Source organism: Dermacentor variabilis, chromosome 4 (genome assembly GCF_050947875.1).
Source record: "Dermacentor variabilis isolate Ectoservices chromosome 4, ASM5094787v1, whole genome shotgun sequence".
Lineage (NCBI taxonomy): Eukaryota > Metazoa > Arthropoda > Arachnida > Ixodida > Ixodidae > Dermacentor > Dermacentor variabilis.
In genome coordinates, this window is record NC_134571.1 from 140,019,804 (window position 1) to 140,037,779 (window position 17,976).

Consider the following 17,976-nt stretch of genomic DNA (forward strand, 5'->3'; position numbering starts at 1 on the left):
CATCTACAGAGAACTTATATCAGCCTGACATATTTCCTTAAAATACAATCCAATCATCAACATCCATGTTTTAACACTGTTAACGATATGACCTGCACTACACTTTTCCATAATCGCCCCTCTGTAAGAAAGCCTTTCTCGCTTCGAGTGAGGGAGCTTAGTGAAGAAATGCACGTTCCACTCCTCGAGCTTCGCCTAATGCATCTAGCCAAGCTGCTACCTCCTTGGGAGTGGCAGCTCATACAATGTGATATATCTTTCGTGAAAGTCACAAAGCATGCTCCAGAGATTGAAATCAAGATGCATTTCCGGGAACTCCAGCACAAATACTCCCGCACGGAGTTCTACACAGATGCATCGAAGTCACACGACGGGGTATCCTATGCAGCCGTCGGTCCATCCTTCGCGGAATCCGACGTACTGCACCCGGAAACTAGTATCTTTACGGCTGAGGCCTACGCACTGCTCTCGGCCGTAAAGCATATAAACAAATCACAACTCCCGAAATCAGTTATATATACGGACTCCCTCAGTGTTGTGAAGGCCTTGATGTCTTTCTGTAATCACAAAAATCCAGTATTTATTGAACTCTACTCCGCACTGTGCAAAGCATATATATCTAACCAACATGTGATCATATGCTGGGTGCCTGGACATAGGGGCATCGAGGGAAACGTTCTGGCCGACCAGATGGTCACATCAATCTCATCGCATGCAGTTAACTCTGCTGCTTTGGTCCCTGTCACAGACCTGAAGGCTTTCTTAAGAAGGAAACTACGAAACCACTGGCAACGCATGTGGGACGAAGAAATAAATAATAAACTGCATGTAATAAAGCCACAATTAGGTTTCTGGCCTCCTGTAACAAAATCCCGCCGGACAGATGTCCTATTCTGCCGTCTAAGAATAGGACACACTTTTGGCACACATAACTTCTTACTCACGGGAAACGAGCCTCCAACCTGTGGTAGATGCGGGGAGAGGCTGACCGTCCTCCACGTCCTACTGGAGTGTCGGGAAGCCGAACCCGAAAGAAAAAAACATTTTCTCTTAGCATACATGCACCACATCCCCCTTCATCCTGTTATGTTACTTGGTCCAGAACCAATCTTTGACACCAACGCCGTCTTAGGTTTTTTTGAAAGATGTTGTGTTGAATGTTATTAGCCCCACATGTTCGTAGCGCCTCCTCTCTTCAGAGGATGCCGCTGCGATAATCATTTTGAATAAGCACATGCCTCTAGGCCCTTGTGGTTCAAGGGCTCTGGCGAGGGTGTAGTGCTGTAAGCTATTTAACGTCTCGCATATTTTAAACAATGCATCATTCTTTTACGATGGATTTTAATCTTCACAGTATTCGTCATTAGTCATCGCCATAATTTTATATCACGTATATTTTATGCACTTTACAGCAACTATTTTTAGGCCACTTTACAGCCAAGTCACATGTCCATAATACATCGTCAACATCACCACTTGTCATGGCGCTCTTTGGCCACACCTGGCCCTTGCGCCATTAAACACCACATATCATCATCATCATCATCATCTGCGCTAGAAAAGAGAAAATTGCGTGTGCGAGTTGTGCAGAGGAGAGTGGACGTAACACGTTGTGTGTGCTTTTCTGCGGCTTGCACATGTGGCTTGGAATGTGCTGCCGTCTATGTGATGTTATCAACCTGCATGCGTGTAATAGCGATGCAGTTAGCAGTTTATGCGAACAATTTTCGCGATTAGTGACACTTCTTGTCGCCATATTACTCCGCGTAATATCATGCCACGTCCTTCATGTCGTTTTGAATTTGTGCCCGCGAAGTTCAGATCGATGTTGACGCACGAGAGGCTGCGGATGATGAGTGTTTATATTTCGCCAGCGCGTCCACTCACCACAGCTTTACGCCTACATTCAAAACATGCCAACTAAAATAATAATAATAATAATAATAATAACAACAAAAAAGAAGAGCGGGCAAAAAAAAAATTAAAAAGAAAGGTGCCATCAGCACTCGGTGTTCCCAGGTGGTCTCCCTCCCAAGTACTGACCGAGCCCAATGCTGCTTAGCTTCGGGGATCGGACGAGAACCGGCGTATTCAGCATGGTATGGCCGATGGCGAGAAACGAAGGTTTCCGATGCTGCCTGTATCTAAAAGGGAGCATCGGCTCTCTACAGCTACAATGAATAGTCTTTACGGGTTACGGAAACGTCTCATTACGTGGTTTCAATTTGTTGATCTGCGCTAGAAAAGAGAAAATTGCGTGTGCGAGTTGTGCAGAGGAGAGTGGACGTAACACGTTGTGTGTGCTTTTCTGCGGCTTGCACATGTGGCTTGGAATGTGCTGCCGTCTATGTGATGTTATCAACCTGCATGCGTGTAATAGCGATGCAGTTAGCAGTTTATGCGAACAATTTTCGCGATTAGTGACACTTCTTGTCGCCATATTACTCCGCGTAATATCATGCCACGTCCTTCATGTCGTTTTGAATTTGTGCCCGCGAAGTTCAGATCGATGTTGACGCACGAGAGGCTGCGGATGATGAGTGTTTATATTTCGCCAGCGCGTCCACTCACCACAGCTTTACGCCTACATTCAAAACATGCCAACTAAAATAATAATAATAATAATAATAATAACAACAAAAAAGAAGTGCAGGCAAAAAAAAAATTAAAAAGAAAGGTGCCATCAGCACTCGGTGTTCCCAGGTGGTCTCCCTCCCAAGTACTGACCGAGCCCAATGCTGCTTAGCTTCGGGGATCGGACGAGAACCGGCGTATTCAGCATGGTATGGCCGATGGCGAGAAACGAAGGTTTCCGATGCTGCCTGTATCTAAAAGGCAGCATCGGCTCTCTACAGCTACAATGAATAGTCTTTACGGGTTACGGAAACGTCTCATTACGTGGTTTCAATTTGTTGATCTGCGCTAGAAAAGAGAAAATTGCGTGTGCGAGTTGTGCAGAGGAGAGTGGACGTAACACGTTGTGTGTGCTTTTCTGCGGCTTGCACATGTGGCTTGGAATGTGCTGCCGTCTATGTGATGTTATCAACCTGCATGCGTGTAATAGCGATGCAGTTAGCAGTTTATGCGAACAATTTTCGCGATTAGTGACACTTCTTGTCGCCATATTACTCCGCGTAATATCATGCCACGTCCTTCATGTCGTTTTGAATTTGTGCCCGCGAAGTTCAGATCGATGTTGACGCACGAGAGGCTGCGGATGATGAGTGTTTATATTTCGCCAGCGCGTCCACTCACCACAGCTTTACGCCTACATTCAAAACATGCCAACTAAAATAATAATAATAATAATAATAACAACAAAAAAGAAGTGCAGGCAAAAAAAAAATTAAAAAGAAAGGTGCCATCAGCACTCGGTGTTCCCAGGTGGTCTCCCTCCCAAGTACTGACCGAGCCCAATGCTGCTTAGCTTCGGGGATCGGACGAGAACCGGCGTATTCAGCATGGTATGGCCGATGCGAGAAACGAAGGTTTCCGATGCTGCCTGTATCTAAAAGGGAGCATCGGCTCTCTACAGCTACAATGAATAGTCTTTACGGGTTACGGAAACGTCTCATTACGTGGTTTCAATTTGTTGATCTGCGCTAGAAAAGAGAAAATTGCGTGTGCGAGTTGTGCAGAGGAGAGTGGACGTAACACGTTGTGTGTGCTTTTCTGCGGCTTGCACATGTGGCTTGGAATGTGCTGCCGTCTATGTGATGTTATCAACCTGCATGCGTGTAATAGCGATGCAGTTAGCAGTTTATGCGAACAATTTTCGCGATTAGTGACACTTCTTGTCGCCATATTACTCCGCGTAATATCATGCCACGTCCTTCATGTCGTTTTGAATTTGTGCCCGCGAAGTTCAGATCGATGTTGACGCACGAGAGGCTGCGGATGATGAGTGTTTATATTTCGCCAGCGCGTCCACTCACCACAGCTTTACGCCTACATTCAAAACATGCCAACTAAAATAATAATAATAATAATAATAATAACAACAAAAAAGAAGTGCAGGCAAAAAAAAAATTAAAAAGAAAGGTGCCATCAGCACTCGGTGTTCCCAGGTGGTCTCCCTCCCAAGTACTGACCGAGCCCAATGCTGCTTAGCTTCGGGGATCGGACGAGAACCGGCGTATTCAGCATGGTATGGCCGATGGCGAGAAACGAAGGTTTCCGATGCTGCCTGTATCTAAAAGGGAGCATCGGCTCTCTACAGCTACAATGAATAGTCTTTACGGGTTACGGAAACGTCTCATTACGCGGTTTCAATTTGTTGATCTGCGCTAGAAAAGAGAAAATTGCGTGTGCGAGTTGTGCAGAGGAGAGTGGACGTAACACGTTGTGTGTGCTTTTCTGCGGCTTGCACATGTGGCTTGGAATGTGCTGCCGTCTATGTGATGTTATCAACCTGCATGCGTGTAATAGCGATGCAGTTAGCAGTTTATGCGAACAATTTTCGCGATTAGTGACACTTCTTGTCGCCAAATTACTCCGCGTAATATCATGCCACGTCCTTCATGTCGTTTTGAATTTGTGCCCGCGAAGTTCAGATCGATGTTGACGCACGAGAGGCTGCGGATGATGAGTGTTTATATTTCGCCAGCGCGTCCACTCACCACAGCTTTACGCCTACATTCAAAACATGCCAACTAAAATAATAATAATAATAATAATAACAACAAAAAAGAAGTGCAGGCAAAAAAAAAAAATGAAAAAGAAAGGTGCCATCAGCACTCGGTGTTCCCAGGTGGTCTCCCTCCCAAGTACTGACCGAGCCCAATGCTGCTTAGCTTCGGGGATCGGACGAGAACCGGCGTATTCAGCATGGTATGGCCGATGGCGAGAAACGAAGGTTTCCGATGCTGCCTGTATCTAAAAGGGAGCATCGGCTCTCTACAGCTACAATGAATAGTCTTTACGGGTTACGGAAACGTCTCAATACGTGGTTTCAATTTGTTGATCTGCGCTAGAAAAGAGAAAATTGCGTGTGCGAGTTGTGCAGAGGAGAGTGGACGTAACACGTTGTGTGTGCTTTTCTGCGGCTTGCACATGTGGCTTGGAATGTGCTGCCGTCTATGTGATGTTATCAACCTGCATGCGTGTAATAGCGATGCAGTTAGCAGTTTATGCGAACAATTTTCGCGATTAGTGACACTTCTTGTCGCCATATTACTCCGCGTAATATCATGCCACGTCCTTCATGTCGTTTTGAATTTGTGCCCGCGAAGTTCAGATCGATGTTGACGCACGAGAGGCTGCGGATGATGAGTGTTTATATTTCGCCAGCGCGTCCACTCACCACAGCTTTACGCCTACATTCAAAACATGCCAACTAAAATAATAATAATAATAATAATAACAACAAAAAAGAAGTGCAGGCAAAAAAAAAATTAAAAAGAAAGGTGCCATCAGCACTCGGTGTTCCCAGGTGGTCTCCCTCCCAAGTACTGACCGAGCCCAATGCTGCTTAGCTTCGGGGATCGGACGAGAACCGGCGTATTCAGCATGGTATGGCCGATGGCGAGAAACGAAGGTTTCCGATGCTGCCTGTATCTAAAAGGGAGCATCGGCTCTCTACAGCTACAATGAATAGTCTTTACGGGTTACGGAAACGTCTCATTACGTGGTTTCAATTTGTTGATCTGCGCTAGAAAAGAGAAAATTGCGTGTGCGAGTTGTGCAGAGGAGAGTGGACGTAACACGTTGTGTGTGCTTTTCTGCGGCTTGCACATGTGGCTTGGAATGTGCTGCCGTCTATGTGATGTTATCAACCTGCATGCGTGTAATAGCGATGCAGTTAGCAGTTTATGCGAACAATTTTCGCGATTAGTGACACTTCTTGTCGCCATATTACTCCGCGTAATATCATGCCACGTCCTTCATGTCGTTTTGAATTTGTGCCCGCGAAGTTCAGATCGATGTTGACGCACGAGAGGCTGCGGATGATGAGTGTTTATATTTCGCCAGCGCGTCCACTCACCACAGCTTTACGCCTACATTCAAAACATGCCAACTAAAATAATAATAATAATAATAACAACAACAAAAAAGAAGTGCAGGCAAAAAAAAAAATTAAAAAGAAAGGTGCCATCAGCACTCGGTGTTCCCAGGTGGTCTCCCTCCCAAGTACTGACCGAGCCCAATGCTGCTTAGCTTCGGGGATCGGACGAGAACCGGCGTATTCAGCATGGTATGGCCGATGGCGAGAAACGAAGGTTTCCGATGCTGCCTGTATCTAAAAGGGAGCATCGGCTCTCTACAGCTACAATGAATAGTCTTTACGGGTTACGGAAACGTCTCATTACGTGGTTTCAATTTGTTGATCTGCGCTAGAAAAGAGAAAATTGCGTGTGCGAGTTGTGCAGAGGAGAGTGGACGTAACACGTTGTGTGTGCTTTTCTGCGGCTTGCACATGTGGCTTGGAATGTGCTGCCGTCTATGTGATGTTATCAACCTGCATGCGTGTAATAGCGATGCAGTTAGCAGTTTATGCGAACAATTTTCGCGATTAGTGACACTTCTTGTCGCCATATTACTCCGCGTAATATCATGCCACGTCCTTCATGTCGTTTTGAATTTGTGCCCGCGAAGTTCAGATCGATGTTGACGCACGAGAGGCTGCGGATGATGAGTGTTTATATTTCGCCAGCGCGTCCACTCACCACAGCTTTACGCCTACATTCAAAACATGCCAACTAAAATAATAATAATAATAATAATAACAACAAAAAAGAAGTGCAGGCAAAAAAAAAAATTAAAAAGAAAGGTGCCATCAGCACTCGGTGTTCCCAGGTGGTCTCCCTCCCAAGTACTGACCGAGCCCAATGCTGCTTAGCTTCGGGGATCGGACGAGAACCGGCGTATTCAGCATGGTATGGCCGATGGCGAGAAACGAAGGTTTCCGATGCTGCCTGTATCTAAAAGGGAGCATCGGCTCCCTACAGCTACAATGAATAGTCTTTACGGGTTACGGAAACGTCTCATTACGTGGTTTCAATTTGTTGATCTGCGCTAGAAAAGAGAAAATTGCGTGTGCGAGTTGTGCAGAGGAGAGTGGACGTAACACGTTGTGTGTGCTTTTCTGCGGCTTGCACATGTGGCTTGGAATGTGCTGCCGTCTATGTGATGTTATCAACCTGCATGCGTGTAATAGCGATGCAGTTAGCAGTTTATGCGAACAATTTTCGCGATTAGTGACACTTCTTGTCGCCATATTACTCCGCGTAATATCATGCCACGTCCTTCATGTCGTTTTGAATTTGTGCCCGCGAAGTTCAGATCGATGTTGACGCACGAGAGGCTGCGGATGATGAGTGTTTATATTTCGCCAGCGCGTCCACTCACCACAGCTTTACGCCTACATTCAAAACATGCCAACTAAAATAATAATAATAATAATAATAACAACAAAAAAGAAGTGCAGGCAAAAAAAGAAAATTAAAAAGAAAGGTGCCATCAGCACTCGGTGTTCCCAGGTGGTCTCCCTCCCAAGTACTGACCGAGCCCAATGCTGCTTAGCTTCGGGGATCGGACGAGAACCGGCGTATTCAGCATGGTATGGCCGATGGCGAGAAACGAAGGTTTCCGATGCTGCCTGTATCTAAAAGGGAGCATCGGCTCTCTACAGCTACAATGAATAGTCTTTACGGGTTACGGAAACGTCTCATTACGTGGTTTCAATTTGTTGATCTGCGCTAGAAAAGAGAAAATTGCGTGTGCGAGTTGTGCAGAGGAGAGTGGACGTAACACGTTGTGTGTGCTTTTCTGCGGCTTGCACATGTGGCTTGGAATGTGCTGCCGTCTATGTGATGTTATCAACCTGCATGCGTGTAATAGCGATGCAGTTAGCAGTTTATGCGAACAATTTTCGCGATTAGTGACACTTCTTGTCGCCATATTACTCCGCGTAATATCATGCCACGTCCTTCATGTCGTTTTGAATTTGTGCCCGCGAAGTACAGATCGATGTTGACGCACGAGAGGCTGCGGATGATGAGTGTTTATATTTCGCCAGCGCGTCCACTCACCACAGCTTTACGCCTACATTCAAAACATGCCAACTAAAATAATAATAATAATAATAATAATAACAACAAAAAAGAAGTGCAGGCAAAAAAAAAAAATTAAAAAGAAAGGTGCCATCAGCACTCGGTGTTCCCAGGTGGTCTCCCTCCCAAGTACTGACCGAGCCCAATGCTGCTTAGCTTCGGGGATCGGACGAGAACCGGCGTATTCAGCATGGTATGGCCGATGGCGAGAAACGAAGGTTTCCGATGCTGCCTGTATCTAAAAGGGAGCATCGGCTCTCTACAGCTACAATGAATAGTCTTTACGGGTTACGGAAACGTCTCATTACGTGGTTTCAATTTGTTGATCTGCGCTAGAAAAGAGAAAATTGCGTGTGCGAGTTGTGCAGAGGAGAGTGGACGTAACACGTTGTGTGTGCTTTTCTGCGGCTTGCACATGTGGCTTGGAATGTGCTGCCGTCTATGTGATGTTATCAACCTGCATGCGTGTAATAGCGATGCAGTTAGCAGTTTATGCGAACAATTTTCGCGATTAGTGACACTTCTTGTCGCCATATTACTCCGCGTAATATCATGCCACGTCCTTCATGTCGTTTTGAATTTGTGCCCGCGAAGTACAGATCGATGTTGACGCACGAGAGGCTGCGGATGATGAGTGTTTATATTTCGCCAGCGCGTCCACTCACCACAGCTTTACGCCTACATTCAAAACATGCCAACTAAAATAATAATAATAATAATAATAATAACAACAAAAAAGAAGTGCAGGCAAAAAAAAAAAATTAAAAAGAAAGGTGCCATCAGCACTCGGTGTTCCCAGGTGGTCTCCCTCCCAAGTACTGACCGAGCCCAATGCTGCTTAGCTTCGGGGATCGGACGAGAACCGGCGTATTCAGCATGGTATGGCCGATGGCGAGAAACGAAGGTTTCCGATGCTGCCTGTATCTAAAAGGGAGCATCGGCTCTCTACAGCTACAATGAATAGTCTTTACGGGTTACGGAAACGTCTCATTACGTGGTTTCAATTTGTTGATCTGCGCTAGAAAAGAGAAAATTGCGTGTGCGAGTTGTGCAGAGGAGAGTGGACGTAACACGTTGTGTGTGCTTTTCTGCGGCTTGCACATGTGGCTTGGAATGTGCTGCCGTCTATGTGATGTTATCAACCTGCATGCGTGTAATAGCGATGCAGTTAGCAGTTTATGCGAACAATTTTCGCGATTAGTGACACTTCTTGTCGCCATATTACTCCGCGTAATATCATGCCACGTCCTTCATGTCGTTTTGAATTTGTGCCCGCGAAGTTCAGATCGATGTTGACGCACGAGAGGCTGCGGATGATGAGTGTTTATATTTCGCCAGCGCGTCCACTCACCACAGCTTTACGCCTACATTCAAAACATGCCAACTAAAATAATAATAATAATAATAATAATAATAACAACAAAAAAGAAGTGCAGGCAAAAAAAAAATTAAAAAGAAAGGTGCCATCAGCACTCGGTGTTCCCAGGTGGTCTCCCTCCCAAGTACTGACCGAGCCCAATGCTGCTTAGCTTCGGGGATCGGACGAGAACCGGCGTATTCAGCATGGTATGGCCGATGGCGAGAAACGAAGGTTTCCGATGCTGCCTGTATCTAAAAGGGAGCATCGGCTCTCTACAGCTACAATGAATAGTCTTTACGGGTTACGGAAACGTCTCATTACGTGGTTTCAATTTGTTGATCTGCGCTAGAAAAGAGAAAATTGCGTGTGCGAGTTGTGCAGAGGAGAGTGGACGTAACACGTTGTGTGTGCTTTTCTGCGGCTTGCACATGTGGCTTGGAATGTGCTGCCGTCTATGTGATGTTATCAACCTGCATGCGTGTAATAGCGATGCAGTTAGCAGTTTATGCGAACAATTTTCGCGATTAGTGACACTTCTTGTCGCCATATTACTCCGCGTAATATCATGCCACGTCCTTCATGTCGTTTTGAATTTGTGCCCGCGAAGTTCAGATCGATGTTGACGCACGAGAGGCTGCGGATGATGAGTGTTTATATTTCGCCAGCGCGTCCACTCACCACAGCTTTACGCCTACATTCAAAACATGCCAACTAAAATAATAATAATAATAATAATAACAACAAAAAAGAAGTGCAGGCAAAAAAAAAAATTAAGAAGAAAGGTGCCATCAGCACTCGGTGTTCCCAGGTGGTCTCCCTCCCAAGTACTGACCGAGCCCAATGCTGCTTAGCTTCGGGGATCGGACGAGAACCGGCGTATTCAGCATGGTATGGCCGATGGCGAGAAACGAAGGTTTCCGATGCTGCCTGTATCTAAAAGGGAGCATCGGCTCTCTACAGCTACAATGAATAGTCTTTACGGGTTACGGAAACGTCTCATTACGTGGTTTCAATTTGTTGATCTGCGCTAGAAAAGAGAAAATTGCGTGTGCGAGTTGTGCAGAGGAGAGTGGACGTAACACGTTGTGTGTGCTTTTCTGCGGCTTGCACATGTGGCTTGGAATGTGCTGCCGTCTATGTGATGTTATCAACCTGCATGCGTGTAATAGCGATGCAGTTAGCAGTTTATGCGAACAATTTTCGCGATTAGTTACACTTCTTGTCGCCATATTACTCCGCGTAATATCATGCCACGTCCTTCATGTCGTTTTGAATTTGTGCCCGCGAAGTTCAGATCGATGTTGACGCACGAGAGGCTGCGGATGATGAGTGTTTATATTTCGCCAGCGCGTCCACTCACCACAGCTTTACGCCTACATTCAAAACATGCCAACTAAAATAATAATAATAATAATAATAATAACAACAAAAAAGAAGTGCAGGCAAAAAAAAAATTAAAAAGAAAGGTGCCATCAGCACTCGGTGTTCCCAGGTGGTCTCCCTCCCAAGTACTGACCGAGCCCAATGCTGCTTAGCTTCGGGGATCGGACGAGAACCGGCGTATTCAGCATGGTATGGCCGATGGCGAGAAACGAAGGTTTCCGATGCTGCCTGTATCTAAAAGGGAGCATCGGCTCTCTACAGCTACAATGAATAGTCTTTACGGGTTACGGAAACGTCTCATTACGTGGTTTCAATTTGTTGATCTGCGCTAGAAAAGAGAAAATTGCGTGTGCGAGTTGTGCAGAGGAGAGTGGACGTAACACGTTGTGTGTGCTTTTCTGCGGCTTGCACATGTGGCTTGGAATGTGCTGCCGTCTATGTGATGTTATCAACCTGCATGCGTGTAATAGCGATGCAGTTAGCAGTTTATGCGAACAATTTTCGCGATTAGTGACACTTCTTGTCGCCATATTACTCCGCGTAATATCATGCCACGTCCTTCATGTCGTTTTGAATTTGTGCCCGCGAAGTTCAGATCGATGTTGACGCACGAGAGGCTGCGGATGATGAGTGTTTATATTTCGCCAGCGCGTCCACTCACCACAGCTTTACGCCTACATTCAAAACATGCCAACTAAAATAATAATAATAATAATAATAATAACAACAAAAAAGAAGTGCAGGCAAAAAAAAAATTAAAAAGAAAGGTGCCATCAGCACTCGGTGTTCCCAGGTGGTCTCCCTCCCAAGTACTGACCGAGCCCAAGGCTGCTTAGCTTCGGGGATCGGACGAGAACCGGCGTATTCAGCATGGTATGGCCGATGGCGAGAAACGAAGGTTTCCGATGCTGCCTGTATCTAAAAGGGAGCATCGGCTCTCTACAGCTACAATGAATAGTCTTTACGGGTTACGGAAACGTCTCATTACGTGGTTTCAATTTGTTGATCTGCGCTAGAAAAGAGAAAATTGCGTGTGCGAGTTGTGCAGAGGAGAGTGGACGTAACACGTTGTGTGTGCTTTTCTGCGGCTTGCACATGTGGCTTGGAATGTGCTGCCGTCTATGTGATGTTATCAACCTGCATGCGTGTAATAGCGATGCAGTTAGCAGTTTATGCGAACAATTTTCGCGATTAGTGACACTTCTTGTCGCCATATTACTCCGCGTAATATCATGCCACGTCCTTCATGTCGTTTTGAATTTGTGCCCGCGAAGTTCAGATCGATGTTGACGCACGAGAGGCTGCGGATGATGAGTGTTTATATTTCGCCAGCGCGTCCACTCACCACAGCTTTACGCCTACATTCAAAACATGCCAACTAAAATAATAATAATAATAATAATAACAACAAAAAAGAAGTGCAGGCAAAAAAAAAATTAAAAAGAAAGGTGCCATCAGCACTCGGTGTTCCCAGGTGGTCTCCCTCCCAAGTACTGACCGAGCCCAATGCTGCTTAGCTTCGGGGATCGGACGAGAACCGGCGTATTCAGCATGGTATGGCCGATGGCGAGAAACGAAGGTTTCCGATGCTGCCTGTATCTAAAAGGGAGCATCGGCTCTCTACAGCTACAATGAATAGTCTTTACGGGTTACGGAAACGTCTCATTACGTGGTTTCAATTTGTTGATCTGCGCTAGAAAAGAGAAAATTGCGTGTGCGAGTTGTGCAGAGGAGAGTGGACGTAACACGTTGTGTGTGCTTTTCTGCGGCTTGCACATGTGGCTTGGAATGTGCTGCCGTCTATGTGATGTTATCAACCTGCATGCGTGTAATAGCGATGCAGTTAGCAGTTTATGCGAACAATTTTCGCGATTAGTGACACTTCTTGTCGCCATATTACTCCGCGTAATATCATGCCACGTCCTTCATGTCGTTTTGAATTTGTGCCCGCGAAGTTCAGATCGATGTTGACGCACGAGAGGCTGCGGATGATGAGTGTTTATATTTCGCCAGCGCGTCCACTCACCACAGCTTTACGCCTACATTCAAAACATGCCAACTAAAATAATAATAATAATAATAATAATAACAACAAAAAAGAAGTGCAGGCAAAAAAAAAATTAAAAAGAAAGGTGCCATCAGCACTCGGTGTTCCCAGGTGGTCTCCCTCCCAAGTACTGACCGAGCCCAATGCTGCTTAGCTTCGGGGATCGGACGAGAACCGGCGTATTCAGCATGGTATGGCCGATGGCGAGAAACGAAGGTTTCCGATGCTGCCTGTATCTAAAAGGGAGCATCGGCTCTCTACAGCTACAATGAATAGTCTTTACGGGTTACGGAAACGTCTCATTACGTGGTTTCAATTTGTTGATCTGCGCTAGAAAAGAGAAAATTGCGTGTGCGAGTTGTGCAGAGGAGAGTGGACGTAACACGTTGTGTGTGCTTTTCTGCGGCTTGCACATGTGGCTTGGAATGTGCTGCCGTCTATGTGATGTTATCAACCTGCATGCGTGTAATAGCGATGCAGTTAGCAGTTTATGCGAACAATTTTCGCGATTAGTGACACTTCTTGTCGCCATATTACTCCGCGTAATATCATGCCACGTCCTTCATGTCGTTTTGAATTTGTGCCCGCGAAGTTCAGATCGATGTTGACGCACGAGAGGCTGCGGATGATGAGTATTTATATTTCGCCAGCGCGTCCACTCACCACAGCTTTACGCCTACATTCAAAACATGCCAACTAAAATAATAATAATAATAATAATAACAACAAAAAAGAAGTGCAGGCAAAAAAAAAATTAAAAAGAAAGGTGCCATCAGCACTCGGTGTTCCCAGGTGGTCTCCCTCCCAAGTACTGACCGAGCCCAATGCTGCTTAGCTTCGGGGATCGGACGAGAACCGGCGTATTCAGCATGGTATGGCCGATGGCGAGAAACGAAGGTTTCCGATGCTGCCTGTATCTAAAAGGGAGCATCGGCTCTCTACAGCTACAATGAATAGTCTTTACGGGTTACCGAAACGTCTCATTACGTGGTTTCAATTTGTTGATCTGCGCTAGAAAAGAGAAAATTGTGTGTGCGAGTTGTGCAGAGGAGAGTGGACGTAACACGTTGTGTGTGCTTTTCTGCGGCTTGCACATGTGGCTTGGAATGTGCTGCCGTCTATGTGATGTTATCAACCTGCATGCGTGTAATAGCGATGCAGTTAGCAGTTTATGCGAACAATTTTCGCGATTAGTGACACTTCTTGTCGCCATATTACTCCGCGTAATATCATGCCACGTCCTTCATGTCGTTTTGAATTTGTGCCCGCGAAGCTCAGATCGATGTTGACGCACGAGAGGCTGCGGATGATGAGTGTTTATATTTCGCCAGCGCGTCCACTCACCACAGCTTTACGCCTACATTCAAAACATGCCAACTAAAATAATAATAATAATAATAATAATAATAACAACAAAAAAGAAGTGCAGGCAAAAAAAAAATTAAAAAGAAAGGTGCCATCAGCACTCGGTGTTCCCAGGTGGTCTCCCTCCCAAGTACTGACCGAGCCCAATGCTGCTTAGCTTCGGGGATCGGACGAGAACCGGCGTATTCAGCATGGTATGGCCGATGGCGAGAAACGAAGGTTTCCGATGCTGCCTGTATCTAAAAGGGAGCATCGGCTCTCTACAGCTACAATGAATAGTCTTTACGGGTTACGGAAACGTCTCATTACGTGGTTTCAATTTGTTGATCTGCGCTAGAAAAGAGAAAATTGCGTGTGCGAGTTGTGCAGAGGAGAGTGGACGTAACACGTTGTGTGTGCTTTTCTGCGGCTTGCACATGTGGCTTGGAATGTGCTGCCGTCTATGTGATGTTATCAACCTGCATGCGTGTAATAGCGATGCAGTTAGCAGTTTATGCGAACAATTTTCGCGATTAGTGACACTTCTTGTCGCCATATTACTCCGCGTAATATCATGCCACGTCCTTCATGTCGTTTTGAATTTGTGCCCGCGAAGTTCAGATCGATGTTGACGCACGAGAGGCTGCGGATGATGAGTGTTTATATTTCGCCAGCGCGTCCACTCACCACAGCTTTACGCCTACATTCAAAACATGCCAACTAAAATAATAATAATAATAATAATAACAACAACAAAGAAGAAGTGCAGGCAAAAAAAAAATTAAAAAGAAAGGTGCCATCAGCACTCGGTGTTCCCAGGTGGTCTCCCTCCCAAGTACTGACCGAGCCCAATGCTGCTTAGCTTCGGGGATCGGACGAGAACCGGCGTATTCAGCATGGTATGGCCGATGGCGAGAAACGAAGGTTTCCGATGCTGCCTGTATCTAAAAGGGAGCATCGGCTCTCTACAGCTACAATGAATAGTCTTTACGGGTTACGGAAACGTCTCATTACGTGGTTTCAATTTGTTGATCTGCGCTAGAAAAGAGAAAATTGCGTGTGCGAGTTGTGCAGAGGAGAGTGGACGTAACACGTTGTGTGTGCTTTTCTGCGGCTTGCACATGTGGCTTGGAATGTGCTGCCGTCTATGTGATGTTATCAACCTGCATGCGTGTAATAGCGATGCAGTTAGCAGTTTATGCGAACAATTTTCGCGATTAGTGACACTTCTTGTCGCCATATTACTCCGCGTAATATCATGCCACGTCCTTCATGTCGTTTTGAATTTGTGCCCGCGAAGTTCAGATCGATGTTGACGCACGAGAGGCTGCGGATGATGAGTGTTTATATTTCGCCAGCGCGTCCACTCACCACAGCTTTACGCCTACATTCAAAACATGCCAACTAAAATAATAATAATAATAATAATAACAACAAAAAAGAAGTGCAGGCAAAAAAAAAATTAAAAAGAAAGGTGCCATCAGCACTCGGTGTTCCCAGGTGGTCTCCCTCCCAAGTACTGACCGAGCCCAATGCTGCTTAGCTTCGGGGATCGGACGAGAACCGGCGTATTCAGCATGGTATGGCCGATGGCGAGAAACGAAGGTTTCCGATGCTGCCTGTATCTAAAAGGGAGCATCGGCTCTCTACAGCTACAATGAATAGTCTTTACGGGTTACGGAAACGTCTCATTACGTGGTTTCAATTTGTTGATCTGCGCTAGAAAAGAGAAAATTGCGTGTGCGAGTTGTGCAGAGGAGAGTGGACGTAACACGTTGTGTGTGCTTTTCTGCGGCTTGCACATGTGGCTTGGAATGTGCTGCCGTCTATGTGATGTTATCAACCTGCATGCGTGTAATAGCGATGCAGTTAGCAGTTTATGCGAACAATTTTCGCGATTAGTGACACTTCTTGTCGCCATATTACTCCGCGTAATATCATGCCACGTCCTTCATGTCGTTTTGAATTTGTGCCCGCGAAGTTCAGATCGATGTTGACGCACGAGAGGCTGCGGATGATGAGTGTTTATATTTCGCCAGCGCGTCCACTCACCACAGCTTTACGCCTACATTCAAAACATGCCAACTAAAATAATAATAATAATAATAATAATAACAACAAAAAAGAAGTGCAGGCAAAAAAAAAATTAAAAAGAAAGGTGCCATCAGCACTCGGTGTTCCCAGGTGGTCTCCCTCCCAAGTACTGACCGAGCCCAATGCTGCTTAGCTTCGGGGATCGGACGAGAACCGGCGTATTCAGCATGGTATGGCCGATGGCGAGAAACGAAGGTTTCCGATGCTGCCTGTATCTAAAAGGGAGCATCGGCTCTCTACAGCTACAATGAATAGTCTTTACGGGTTACGGAAACGTCTCATTACGTGGTTTCAATTTGTTGATCTGCGCTAGAAAAGAGAAAATTGCGTGTGCGAGTTGTGCAGAGGAGAGTGGACGTAACACGTTGTGTGTGCTTTTCTGCGGCTTGCACATGTGGCTTGGAATGTGCTGCCGTCTATGTGATGTTATCAACCTGCATGCGTGTAATAGCGATGCAGTTAGCAGTTTATGCGAACAATTTTCGCGATTAGTGACACTTCTTGTCGCCATATTACTCCGCGTAATATCATGCCACGTCCTTCATGTCGTTTTGAATTTGTGCCCGCGAAGTTCAGATCGATGTTGACGCACGAGAGGCTGCGGATGATGAGTATTTATATTTCGCCAGCGCGTCCACTCACCACAGCTTTACGCCTACATTCAAAACATGCCAACTAAAATAATAATAATAATAATAATAACAACAAAAAAGAAGTGCAGGCAAAAAAAAAATTAAAAAGAAAGGTGCCATCAGCACTCGGTGTTCCCAGGTGGTCTCCCTCCCAAGTACTGACCGAGCCCAATGCTGCTTAGCTTCGGGGATCGGACGAGAACCGGCGTATTCAGCATGGTATGGCCGATGGCGAGAAACGAAGGTTTCCGATGCTGCCTGTATCTAAAAGGGAGCATCGGCTCTCTACAGCTACAATGAATAGTCTTTACGGGTTACCGAAACGTCTCATTACGTGGTTTCAATTTGTTGATCTGCGCTAGAAAAGAGAAAATTGTGTGTGCGAGTTGTGCAGAGGAGAGTGGACGTAACACGTTGTGTGTGCTTTTCTGCGGCTTGCACATGTGGCTTGGAATGTGCTGCCGTCTATGTGATGTTATCAACCTGCATGCGTGTAATAGCGATGCAGTTAGCAGTTTATGCGAACAATTTTCGCGATTAGTGACACTTCTTGTCGCCATATTACTCCGCGTAATATCATGCCACGTCCTTCATGTCGTTTTGAATTTGTGCCCGCGAAGCTCAGATCGATGTTGACGCACGAGAGGCTGCGGATGATGAGTGTTTATATTTCGCCAGCGCGTCCACTCACCACAGCTTTACGCCTACATTCAAAACATGCCAACTAAAATAATAATAATAATAATAATAATAACAACAAAAAAGAAGTGCAGGCAAAAAAAAAATTAAAAAGAAAGGTGCCATCAGCACTCGGTGTTCCCAGGTGGTCTCCCTCCCAAGTACTGACCGAGCCCAATGCTGCTTAGCTTCGGGGATCGGACGAGAACCGGCGTATTCAGCATGGTATGGCCGATGGCGAGAAACGAAGGTTTCCGATGCTGCCTGTATCTAAAAGGGAGCATCGGCTCTCTACAGCTACAATGAATAGTCTTTACGGGTTACGGAAACGTCTCATTACGTGGTTTCAATTTGTTGATCTGCGCTAGAAAAGAGAAAATTGCGTGT

The 17,976-nt window shown here is 45.8% G+C and overlaps 22 non-coding genes and 2 pseudogenes across 22 annotated transcripts; all 24 read right to left on the reverse strand.

Moving 5' to 3' along the window:
- Positions 1 to 1,994: 1,994 nt before the first annotated feature.
- On the reverse strand, positions 1,995 to 2,113 carry LOC142580900 (5S ribosomal RNA). Its single transcript, XR_012828038.1, has one exon. It is a non-coding gene; the product is annotated as a 5S ribosomal RNA (ribosomal RNA).
- A 565-nt stretch (positions 2,114 to 2,678) lies between these two features.
- On the reverse strand, positions 2,679 to 2,797 carry LOC142580901 (5S ribosomal RNA). Its single transcript, XR_012828039.1, has one exon. It is a non-coding gene; the product is annotated as a 5S ribosomal RNA (ribosomal RNA).
- A 562-nt stretch (positions 2,798 to 3,359) lies between these two features.
- LOC142580447 (5S ribosomal RNA) lies at positions 3,360 to 3,478 on the reverse strand (annotated as a pseudogene).
- A 564-nt stretch (positions 3,479 to 4,042) lies between these two features.
- On the reverse strand, positions 4,043 to 4,161 carry LOC142580902 (5S ribosomal RNA). The gene has a single exon (XR_012828040.1). It is a non-coding gene; the product is annotated as a 5S ribosomal RNA (ribosomal RNA).
- A 564-nt stretch (positions 4,162 to 4,725) lies between these two features.
- On the reverse strand, positions 4,726 to 4,844 carry LOC142580903 (5S ribosomal RNA). Its single transcript, XR_012828041.1, has one exon. It is a non-coding gene; the product is annotated as a 5S ribosomal RNA (ribosomal RNA).
- Positions 4,845 to 5,406: 562 nt separating this feature from the next.
- Positions 5,407 to 5,525, reverse strand: LOC142580904 (5S ribosomal RNA). The gene has a single exon (XR_012828042.1). It is a non-coding gene; the product is annotated as a 5S ribosomal RNA (ribosomal RNA).
- A 563-nt stretch (positions 5,526 to 6,088) lies between these two features.
- On the reverse strand, positions 6,089 to 6,207 carry LOC142580905 (5S ribosomal RNA). Its single transcript, XR_012828043.1, has one exon. It is a non-coding gene; the product is annotated as a 5S ribosomal RNA (ribosomal RNA).
- Positions 6,208 to 6,770: 563 nt separating this feature from the next.
- Positions 6,771 to 6,889, reverse strand: LOC142580906 (5S ribosomal RNA). The gene has a single exon (XR_012828044.1). It is a non-coding gene; the product is annotated as a 5S ribosomal RNA (ribosomal RNA).
- A 564-nt stretch (positions 6,890 to 7,453) lies between these two features.
- On the reverse strand, positions 7,454 to 7,572 carry LOC142580907 (5S ribosomal RNA). The gene has a single exon (XR_012828045.1). It is a non-coding gene; the product is annotated as a 5S ribosomal RNA (ribosomal RNA).
- Positions 7,573 to 8,139: 567 nt separating this feature from the next.
- On the reverse strand, positions 8,140 to 8,258 carry LOC142580909 (5S ribosomal RNA). The gene has a single exon (XR_012828047.1). It is a non-coding gene; the product is annotated as a 5S ribosomal RNA (ribosomal RNA).
- Positions 8,259 to 8,825: 567 nt separating this feature from the next.
- On the reverse strand, positions 8,826 to 8,944 carry LOC142580910 (5S ribosomal RNA). Its single transcript, XR_012828048.1, has one exon. It is a non-coding gene; the product is annotated as a 5S ribosomal RNA (ribosomal RNA).
- Positions 8,945 to 9,512: 568 nt separating this feature from the next.
- On the reverse strand, positions 9,513 to 9,631 carry LOC142580911 (5S ribosomal RNA). The gene has a single exon (XR_012828049.1). It is a non-coding gene; the product is annotated as a 5S ribosomal RNA (ribosomal RNA).
- A 563-nt stretch (positions 9,632 to 10,194) lies between these two features.
- On the reverse strand, positions 10,195 to 10,313 carry LOC142580912 (5S ribosomal RNA). Its single transcript, XR_012828050.1, has one exon. It is a non-coding gene; the product is annotated as a 5S ribosomal RNA (ribosomal RNA).
- A 565-nt stretch (positions 10,314 to 10,878) lies between these two features.
- On the reverse strand, positions 10,879 to 10,997 carry LOC142580913 (5S ribosomal RNA). The gene has a single exon (XR_012828051.1). It is a non-coding gene; the product is annotated as a 5S ribosomal RNA (ribosomal RNA).
- A 565-nt stretch (positions 10,998 to 11,562) lies between these two features.
- LOC142580337 (5S ribosomal RNA) lies at positions 11,563 to 11,681 on the reverse strand (annotated as a pseudogene).
- A 562-nt stretch (positions 11,682 to 12,243) lies between these two features.
- Positions 12,244 to 12,362, reverse strand: LOC142580914 (5S ribosomal RNA). The gene has a single exon (XR_012828052.1). It is a non-coding gene; the product is annotated as a 5S ribosomal RNA (ribosomal RNA).
- Positions 12,363 to 12,927: 565 nt separating this feature from the next.
- On the reverse strand, positions 12,928 to 13,046 carry LOC142580915 (5S ribosomal RNA). Its single transcript, XR_012828053.1, has one exon. It is a non-coding gene; the product is annotated as a 5S ribosomal RNA (ribosomal RNA).
- Positions 13,047 to 13,608: 562 nt separating this feature from the next.
- LOC142580916 (5S ribosomal RNA) lies at positions 13,609 to 13,727 on the reverse strand. The gene has a single exon (XR_012828054.1). It is a non-coding gene; the product is annotated as a 5S ribosomal RNA (ribosomal RNA).
- A 568-nt stretch (positions 13,728 to 14,295) lies between these two features.
- Positions 14,296 to 14,414, reverse strand: LOC142580917 (5S ribosomal RNA). The gene has a single exon (XR_012828055.1). It is a non-coding gene; the product is annotated as a 5S ribosomal RNA (ribosomal RNA).
- A 565-nt stretch (positions 14,415 to 14,979) lies between these two features.
- LOC142580918 (5S ribosomal RNA) lies at positions 14,980 to 15,098 on the reverse strand. The gene has a single exon (XR_012828056.1). It is a non-coding gene; the product is annotated as a 5S ribosomal RNA (ribosomal RNA).
- Positions 15,099 to 15,660: 562 nt separating this feature from the next.
- Positions 15,661 to 15,779, reverse strand: LOC142580920 (5S ribosomal RNA). The gene has a single exon (XR_012828058.1). It is a non-coding gene; the product is annotated as a 5S ribosomal RNA (ribosomal RNA).
- A 565-nt stretch (positions 15,780 to 16,344) lies between these two features.
- On the reverse strand, positions 16,345 to 16,463 carry LOC142580921 (5S ribosomal RNA). The gene has a single exon (XR_012828059.1). It is a non-coding gene; the product is annotated as a 5S ribosomal RNA (ribosomal RNA).
- Positions 16,464 to 17,025: 562 nt separating this feature from the next.
- LOC142580922 (5S ribosomal RNA) lies at positions 17,026 to 17,144 on the reverse strand. The gene has a single exon (XR_012828060.1). It is a non-coding gene; the product is annotated as a 5S ribosomal RNA (ribosomal RNA).
- A 565-nt stretch (positions 17,145 to 17,709) lies between these two features.
- LOC142580924 (5S ribosomal RNA) lies at positions 17,710 to 17,828 on the reverse strand. Its single transcript, XR_012828061.1, has one exon. It is a non-coding gene; the product is annotated as a 5S ribosomal RNA (ribosomal RNA).
- Between the last annotated feature and the right edge of the window lie 148 nt (positions 17,829 to 17,976).